The sequence below is a fragment of the Thunnus maccoyii genome, chromosome 5, assembly GCF_910596095.1.
Source record: "Thunnus maccoyii chromosome 5, fThuMac1.1, whole genome shotgun sequence".
In the NCBI taxonomy this organism is placed as follows: Eukaryota; Metazoa; Chordata; class Actinopteri; order Scombriformes; family Scombridae; genus Thunnus; species Thunnus maccoyii.
Window position 1 is genome coordinate 13,372,210 of NC_056537.1, and position 10,571 is coordinate 13,382,780.

The window sequence follows — 10,571 nt, forward strand, 5'->3', positions numbered from 1 at the left end:
ATTTTGATTCATAAGCAATTGACAGAGTAAACAATTATAGCTTCAGAACCAAAGCAGCTGGTCCATGATGCAAATAAGGTGCTTGTTTCAGATGCTCCATATATGTCATTTTATTTATATGTCATTATACTAGAACAAAAAACTTTTGGGAGGGATACAACAAACACCAACATCATTTGTTTGTTTCCTGTGCTACTTTTTATACAGAAATAAATTTGTGTCTATTCTTACACTCATTTCTACTCAGTAAGAATGAATGTTTCTTGCTTTTTCATGTTCCAGGACAGAAAATAACAAGGTGAACAATGAAATACAAAGGTATTGTTACTCATGGTTGCCCATAGAGAAAACTTTATACAATCATACCCACTTAATATGCAGGCAGAGGTCAAAACTGTCAAACTCTCCATTAATAGCATTTCTCTTAAAGGTTGTCCAGTTCAGAGCTGTGCAGAAGGATGAAAGATGAAACACCAGTATAGCCTGTACTTTGGGAAAGGAGATCTTTTAAGCTAAGAAACTGAGCTTGGCCCACAGATGACAGTTACACTCTGGGGATAAGAAAGACGGGAAAAGTTAGAGGGATCAGACACAGACAAGGAGACTGTATCGGCGCCTTGCTTGTTATCTGATTCTTTCCACTGCTATTATCACTATCAAACGAACCGGACCGCTGTTATTTCTGGAGAAACTGGGCTTGGTCTGCTGAAAATGGATTTCAAGTGGTCAGTGATGCTTTTTTGGGGGTTTGAGGACATTGTTGTTGTTTTTAAAACATGCAGCACTCTAGTCTATTCCCACCTCATGCAGGCACATAAATCCTCTGAGCTTGATGGTTCATCTTTGAACACATGACTCTTTGGAGAGCTTAAGCAGTGATAAGAACCCCAATGCAAGCTAATAATCACTGTTCCCTCTCAACAGATGGAGCGACATGTCTGGACTTTCACACTTACAATAGGTGATGATCTAACTATCAGCCATAAGAGGCACTTCAGAAACTCACTAGCTGTAGACTGTTAAGTGTTTGCTGTCAGTGTAAGAGCATAGTCAAAAGCTAACAGCTCTCATCAGAATTGCTAAGGATGTCTCCCTAGATGTCTGTACTTCAGAAGTTAATCTTTAAAGGACAACTGATGGCGTTGTTCTCATGGAGTTTTAATATTTTAAAGCGAGCGGTACAAAGAGAGCAGGAAATATAGTGTCATCTTCCCAAGTCCTAAGTTTAAATCCACACCCTGTAAATCTCCTAAGCAAGAAAACTCACAAATTCCTCGGTCCCTGTTTTCAGGAGCTTTAATGTCTCGCTGCATGTTCCTCATCGAAGACTAAAGATCCTCTCAAACTGTACAACTCGATCCAAAAGGCCTCAAAAACAGACCATGTAGGATGTTTTTTGAATGCCATCAGAATTAGCTGAAAAGACGTTTCGATATACAGTACTTTCGTTTCTGTTCTCGCTGCACACACAACATGTGATCAACAAACTGTTACTATAATGATTCATCTTTACTGTAAATACCTGTAAATAACTCAACAGGCTTCAGCTACCTAACAATTACCTTACAGGTAAAGGATATAAATGAACTGTTCGCTAAATGCTTCAATCATAGCTAACAACTATAACTAGCCACAGAGGGTCTGTCAAGATTTGGATTTCCCTGAATGCTGAAAAGAGTGGAGTGTTTTTTGGCCTTTCTACAACCAAAAAGACAGGTACAAAATGATAAGAAATTAATTTAACAGCGCATTTGTCTGCTCAAATATAAAATGCAATCTGATCTTAAATTTTTCCTTATATTGTAATACTTATAATACTCTTAGGACTAACTAGCAATACAAGAACAATGCTGCTCCTCTATTTCCAGTCTTCTACTTGAATAACGTTTTGCCTGGGACATGCAGCTGCAGCTTTAGCCTCAGCCCTTTAGCATGATATCAAGTACGTAACCATCAAGTGCTCATTTAATACCCATTTTCAGAATTCTAGTTTAAAAATCAGTCAACTGGAAACATTAAAAAGTTAGCTGTAGGAGCTTTTTTGAACCAATTCATGAAGCTAATGTTAGCTTAATTAGCTAGCTAGCCATAGCTGATAAAATTGCTGAGAAAATGCCATAAATAGTACTTATTTCTGCCAGCAAAACTGACATTTTGTATTGCATATGCACAGTGCAAGAGCACAGAGCTTGACAGGGTTATAGCAACAGAATCTAAAATATGTGTTGTTGGTCAAGTACCCAGTTTGACAGACTTTTATTCTATTTGACAGTCAACTGAAAAATGAAATTCTGTTGAATATCAATTGATATACTGTTGAGTCAAATATCAAAATTAAGTGATACAAGCTGCCCTTGTCATGATAATTTGAATTAATGAGGAAGCCTCTGTGTATACCACCAAGTGACAGTGTGATGGTGCCACGAAGGAATCCTGGCAGTGCCCCTCAACACTCTTCATTCTGGGAAATGTTGTGTGCCAAATTGTCTCTCTATGGAGATTTACGGTCACCCTGACGGCAAGTGGCACATGTTCTTGATTAGCACAAATAAAAACACTCAGCTTCATTTAGAGTAACTGACAGAGCTAAACTTTCCAAGTAGTCGAGGGAGCAATAAAAACAATGGAAAAAGAAATGGGAAAACCAAATAGTGGAGACCGTCTAAAACAACAGGAATGTGAAGGAAGGTTTAATTCTTTATGTTTTCCAACAAGCAGCTGAACATTTTTTACCTTTCTGTTATCTTCACCATGTCAAACCCAGATCCTCATGCTCTTCCTCTGGGCCTTGACTCATAAACTTCCTATTTTGTAGATGTCACTGATCACAGACATGTTTTCTCCATCACACAGTTTTCCTGATTTCTTCAACAATTACTTTGTCACAGATATGTGTAAGAGTAATGGCTTATGGCATGCAGCACAGTAGGCCTACTTACTCACTGCAAATTTAAACAGGGTGCCAACAAAAAAGGGTGCAAAGACAGTCAGGTCTGGTCTGAGAAGACATGAGGATGCCTGGGGAGGGTAACATAATACAAAATATCTAAATAGAGAGAGAACACCAACACTGGCAGCAGCATGATGCAACACCAATCAGCAAGCAGCTGTGGTTGAAAGAAGAAGGAAAACATTTTTCCTGAACTCTTCCTGAACTTGTGGCAAAAATCACTTTTGTGTTCTGCGATGATTTTGACACACCACGTGTTCAGGCTAATAGTGACTCCACTCTGACTAACTTGGGTATTAGACACACAGACAAAAGAGTTGGATGTATAAGACTACAGAGTATGTACAGTTTTGATATTTGGCATCTGGGAGTTGCATCTTGGCTATAACCCAGCTCATTTGTTTTCTCTTGATCTAATTATGATATGGAAAATATAATTATATCAACAGCATGAAGCACCGTAGTGTATGTGCTAACAACAATCAAAAGAAAAATACATGAAATTAATTGGAATACAAAAGTAAATGACTCCACATGCAAATAATTGTCTAGATGCAGCAGCCTAAAAAAAAACAAAAAAATGGCCTACATAAAGCAGACACCATGACATCACCTGCAAGCTGTTTTTAAGCCTGTGCTAACAGGCACTGTAGCAAAGAAATATGGAGCTGAAAACAATCAAATATTTTATTGAAGAGGAAGTTTGAAGTTGAGTTGAAAGTTGTGTAATCATTGGATTTTAATACTTTAAATATTTTAACTGCATGCAGTAAAAATGTTCCACTCAGCAACTATCCAGAGAAGACTTTTTGGTAGAGCATTACGTGGAGTCCTGAAAAACACCACAAACTTTTCAACAACTCATTAAAAAAATTCAAGTGACACGCTACAGAAACCCGCAATATTGAACTGGAACATTTCAATCTGACAGTGTATGAATCATGAACTCATCATCGCCCCCCCCCCCTTTTCTAACAAATACGTAAATGTGAAGGGCAGGGATACCGGCAGCTGTTGTGTGTTAGGCTGGTGTAAAAGGTAAGCCAAAGGTCTTAAAGGGCAATGTCACCCAATCTAAAAGGAAAAATAAGAGCATCCTTTGCTGTGATTGTTATGGAACACTTTGAGAAGCAGAGGCTAGTCTGCCAAACAATCTATTATTTATGTAATTAATGGTATATGTTGTGATGTATCTCTGTCAGAACTGTGCAATTTATGGACATTAATGTTTGTTTTAGAAATGGTATTTTTATTGACAGCTATAGAGTAGAGCAGTGGTCACCAAACCAATTGGTGTTCTCTCCCTATTTGGATCTGTTTGGGTCGGCACTTTTTTCTATTGAGTTTAGTAACACACATAACAAACATGATTCTGATTATTAACTCTTTATCAAGCCCTTGACAAGTTTCAGTCGCTTGATAACGAGTTAATAATAATAATTGGGTGTGTTGTAGCTCTACAGGTGCAGGATTGGTTACCATTGGAGAAGACATCTTCATGGATTCAAAACTTCAGACCAATTCTCTGACAGACTCAACTGAGTCTGAAGAGACTAGGCCTGACTGGACTCACTAAAAAAGTGCCGACCCCAACAGATCCAAATAGAGAGACACCAGCACTGGCAGCAGCACGATGCGCCACCAATAAGCAAGCAGCCGTAGTCGACAAGAGGAGGAATACAGGTTCTTTTTCCAGAACTTGACTCTCTGTCTTGTGGCTCTGTCTCCTGCAATGATTATGACGCACGATGGGTTCAGAGCTAATAGCAAGTCCATTGTGTGTCAGTATGTCTAATACTCAAATTGGGAAAAGACCCATGAACTGTGGTAATTGAGGACCTTACCTGGAACTGATTAGACTAATTTAATCTAGATGTAATGGACTAAATATAATTTGACCCAACCCAACAAAGTTCTAAATTGGGTCTCTGTTGCTAGTAATGTAGTGGACCTGTAAAGACCTCTACTATAGCATATTGTAGTCGTGTATGCAGGAAGATAAAGGCCTATTAATCACAAATGACTTGATTTCCCAATTTCAACACTGATGCTGTAGACGCTCACAATTGGAAATTATATTAATTCAACACAAAGCTTAATGAACTCACGTTTCTTTGACAGTAAATGAAAGCTTTTTTAACACTAAGAGAAACTCGCACCCAAAACTGGGAAAGCAACCAGGAGAAGAACAATGGGTTCCCACTGAAAAACAATGGGACTGGACCTGGATGCTATTTTTATTAATTCTACAGACTTTCAGCTTCTCTTTCACTGGTGTATCTCCTGAAAGATAAATGTAAAGCCATACCTCACAACCTCTTCACAACCAACATGCAGTTGTTAAATACTTGCAAACCATTTCCAAGCAGCATCAATGGAAATAGCTATTGTATGATGGATGACGTTTTAGTTGAACTATTGGATTATCGCAGTGATTAGCCTATGCAGGTGGTCTGTTGCTCCCTCCTTTGTTGTGTCATCAATGTCTACTGCTTCTCTGTGCCTATATGGACCAAGAACTCTGTGGGCTTCATTGTCAGTTGTGGCCCACTTCTCTCCTCTCTTCCCCCACCTAGCTGTATGCAGCAAGGGTTATTAATGAGAAGCACAGAGCAATGCATCAACACAGAGCCAAGATGGAGGTGTGGGTTTGTAATGGGTCGTAGCGACACTATGCTGAGACCAGAATTAATGATGACAACAGCCTCCAACCCGGGGCACAGCAGGAGGACCATAATACACAGTTTGTCCCATGAAAAATAAGGCATGGAGCAGCTGCCTCTGAGTGGATCTGGGTCCTACAAGACTAGCACACTGTGCATCCTGGAGGAATGAAATCTCATTGGGAAGATTGGGGACTGTAATGTATTTACATTACATTAGATGGCAGTTTTATAGCCCCAAGCCCACAGAAATATAGATATCATTAAGTATCCTGTAGCCCTGATTAACAGAGTTCAGACAGCGTTCAAAGAGATGCAGAACTGGCTAGGGTTAATCAGATATCCAGGAAGTACAGTGTCACACCCTGAAGTGGGGACACCACTAATTGTCAACAGAAGACATTATTGTACATTATTGAGCTCAGCATAAACAGCTCAGCAGAAAACACAGATTGTGGACTATTTATATCCATACTTATGGCTGCAGTTTAGCACAGGATCTGTGCATGCATTCGCATGTGTAAAGACGGATGGAGCACCATCAACATCATTTTATATGCTCTGTCCATTGAGATCATGAATCATTTGCAACACACAATCATTTCACACTTTGACAGGAGAGAAAATCATTTAGAGTCCAAGATGCAGGAGTAAAGAATGATAACTCAAGCATGGATTTGGTTGTGGCAAAGTACAACCATGGATTCTCACAGTGGAAACACAGTGCAATTTTCTATTCTGAGTAAAAAAGGTTTCTGACATGATGAATCATTGTACAGGATATGCATGGAGAGACATCTACAAACCACATTATTGTTGAACAAAAAGTGCTAATTTGGTCTTGCATAACTCCGTACCTTTTCTCACAACTGACACCTGTGGGTATGTTTATGTATAGTAACAGACCAGATGAAGATAAAATAATTCATATTCAACATCATTAGCTGCTGTACTTGGTTGCTGCTGGGGAGTGAGCTTTAAATATAGTCTCCAGGGATTTGCAAATTTGGGAGAACTTTGCAAAATAACTCAAATTGGTTTGTAAGACACACCGAATAACAAGCATACTTGTAGTTTTGGACATTTACTCCTTAGCATAATATGATCCACCAAAGCACACAGACACAACATCACAAAATTGTGTGCATGCTAAAAGTGCTGCCTTATTGCGCATGCTAAAATTGCTGTAAACATAAACCTTGTTGTTGCTTTCATGTTTGCTTGTTGCTTTTAATGTGAAGCACTGTGTAACTCTTGTTTTGAAGTGATTTATAAATACATATTTACTTACTTACTTTTTGAAAGATCAATATCTGTATCAGCCTCAAAATTCCAGTTTCTGTAAAGCTCTAGTCTGTCTGCATATTAAAAGCTGTTACTAAGCATGATGATATAAAATGACTCAGTTTCTGAAAGCCATTGCCCTTTTGATTAATGTATACATTTTTAAAGCTTAATCATCGTTACAGCTTTCGCACAGGCTTAATTACAATAAATATTCCAAATTCAGGCCAAAAGACTCTGCAGAGAATAATTGGATAAACAAAGGAACACAGGCGTGCAGAGTAATAGTTCTGTGTCTGACGGTGAAGGGAAGGAAGTCACTCAACTATCACTATAAGCCCTCTAGGAAGGAAATCAAATGGAAATTATAGCAACAAGAGCAACATGTAACAGCACAAAGACAGTTGGAGGACTTGACTTCTTCACCACAAATAACATAATTAAAGCTGCATCAAACACAAAAGCATCAAATTCCCGTATCAAACACAAACCCCACTTTGGGGCTCAGGTGCTGGGAGTCACGAGAGTCATGGTAAGGACCAATAACAGGTCCCACTTTGAAGGAATCTCATTCACTAATGGCTGATCCCTGTGACATTTCTACTTGCTTGTATTTTTAATTCCACTGTCACTCCACTCAAAGATGTCCTTACATTCACTACCTTGACTTATTTCATGCTACATAGAAGGGATGCCCAGAGGAGAGGCTTGTTTTATCTACAATCGTGATACATGTAAAAGATTGATCTATGACAAAATCAGAGCACATGAAGACACTTTCAAATGAATGAAATTCTAGGGAGTGTAATAAGGGACAGTAAAGATAATGGATATCGTAATTAAAAGGGCCTAATTGGTAAAGACCCGGTAAAAATATATTAAAGCACAAGTCAGAGCAGAGATAAAAAGAAAATTAATCTAACTAAAGAGATTGTGGTGCATGACTCCTCAGTGTTGTTTATATAGACACTGTCATCCATTTCCCCAGAGAACTGAAGCAGGGCTACAAAAAAAATACTTGGTCTGCGTGCAAAAGAGGCCAATACAAAGACTGCTCAGACAGGCGGTACAACACATGAATAGGCAAAAGCTGAAGCCCTTCTCAAGGCTTTTTCATGAAAAATAAAACTTTTGAAGACACTTCAACAGTACATCACAGAAACATTTTACTTCATTATAATGAATGGTCATTGTCTATAGCAAATGATATGTTTTCACCATATACTGTAACTGTATGTGCATAACTCTTAACTTCTACTTAAATGTCCAAATATTGCTATAAAACATATTTAAATATCTAGGGTGCTGCTAGTCTTCAGATAATATGGTAATTTATGGTAACTTATGAAAATGACCTAGCTTAACATATGGTTATGTCTCAAGCAAGCTGACACATATAAATGTCATAATACAGACACAAACCATGCACAGTATTATGCAGATATAAAATATGCCAGATAAATATGGATGATGATGTAAACAGATGAATGTGGGCTGATAAGTGAATGCAACTAGGAATATCACCTCACGGCTGTGTGCCTCCGCCAACCACTCAAGTTGCAGTTTACATCCATGTCTGTCCAGACTTATATAATATTTGTAGTGAAGACTTTGAAGAAATTTAATAAAAGGTATTAAGTGTATTTTCCTTGTATGTGTTTACATGCTTAGCCAGTAAAGCTGATTCTGATAGAACAAAAAGTTGTAGCCATGACAGCAGACGATGCTTCAGATATGGATGTTGCTGCAAAGAAGCTATAAATACTAAAACGCCGACACTTGACACACATCTTCAACCCGGCAGCAGGGAGATCTAAACGATCACCGCAGTTTCAAGGTGGGCACCCAAGATAAGTGTCACCAATTCAGTATCCGACCAAATGTGAAATATGGTCACAATCTCCCCCTCTGTTCCTGAGTTAAGGCGTTGAATAACGGCCAGAAAAGTGTTTTTGCAGAACATTATGATGTCACAGTAAAGTTGATCTTTGACCTATTGGATATAAAATGTCATCACTTCATAATTTTATCATATTAGACATTTCTTAATGTATGAGTTCTTGAGTTATGGCCAAAAATGTGTTTTGTGAAGTCACAGTGACCTTTGACCACCAAATTCTAATCAGTTTGTCCTTGAGTCCAAGTGGACGTTTGTGCCAAATATGAAGAAATTCCCTCATGGCGTTCCTGAGATATCGTGTTCACTAGAATTGGACAGATGGACAGTCAAAGCGAAAACTGTCCAAAACATAATGCTTCCGGCCATGGCTGTCGCCGTTGCAGAGGCATAAAAAGTTACATGTGGCTGAACACAGGGTCTCTGCATAACTAATTCAGGGGTGAATTCACAAAGAATGGATTGCGGCCGTTGATAGCACCATGAATTGCACATCACTTGCAACCAATATCTACCCCATCTCAAGGTCCGATTCACAAAAGATATTGTACTAATGATATTACAGCACAAACACGCCCATAAAGTTTTGCAGCTGACTGCAATTATCCATGTGGCAAAGTATGCCTTGTTTGTTTGCCTTTGTGCCAAGAACACAGTAGACAGAACAATTGCAGAGAAAAACTTCAGGCAAGAAATTTAAACATGACAGAGAGAAACCGTATTTGGGATTTAATGTGTGTATTTCTATATATAATAACCTTGTTTTTCATTCATCTTCATTTTCTCATTTTTTTCTCATCTATTTTCAAAAATGATGATATGTTATTCATTTATTTTTCATGACACAACTGTCATTGCATCTTGTCACTGCAACCTCTAACAAAATAGCCTAAATGAGTTTGAGCGGAGCCGTCCATGGTTCTGACAGCCCTTATAAATGTGCTTCAGTTACCACCAACTGTCTCTGAAGATGCTAATAATTTCACACTAACTGCGTGTGGCTATTAGCTCTGGTCTGAATTGGACTGTTTTTGCAATGAGGCTCATTTAGATAGAAAGGAGCCAATTTTGTGCCAAATGTATGCATATTACCTAATTTAAATACGTGCCAATACCAGAGGAGCACTGAGACACTGTTTGCTTGGCAGTGCAGTTTGGGTGTGTTTCACCCTTAGCTGGTGTTTTGTTAATTACACGGTTCCTTTTTGTCTTATTTGTGCAGGTTTAGTGGCCACAAAAACAGCATAATCCTTTTGTGAATTCGCTCCTGAGGGCAGGACATGCTAATTTTACTGTTATATTTTTGAAATTTACTTCATTTATTTTTTAATAGTTCTTGGTTTTGTTGATTTCACAGTGTTTAAAGGAAGAAAAAAAAACTATAAGGATTATGAGGTTTAGAATGTACACCTTTGTGATGGACAAAACTTGAAAAGTTTTTGTGGGCTGTTGTGTGAAAGCCTGTTGTTTGTCTTAATCAGTATTTGATAAAAATGCATAAACTAGTTAAGTGTGAAATTGGGTTTGTTTTGATGTGTGAAAATACAAATATGATATGAAACGCATTGCTTCTAGTGCACCTGTTCTGTTTTCATATTGTCTTATCAAGTGCAATCCCACCAGAGTAGAGGGAGAGTTTTACCCTTTGGACATGAACTATAATGTACATGGTCTACAGTATTACATAGCAGACATTTAGTTATTTAAGAAAAATTACATAGTATTCACACAAAAAATGCACAACATGCAGTACTTTTTTTCCACAATCACAATGAAA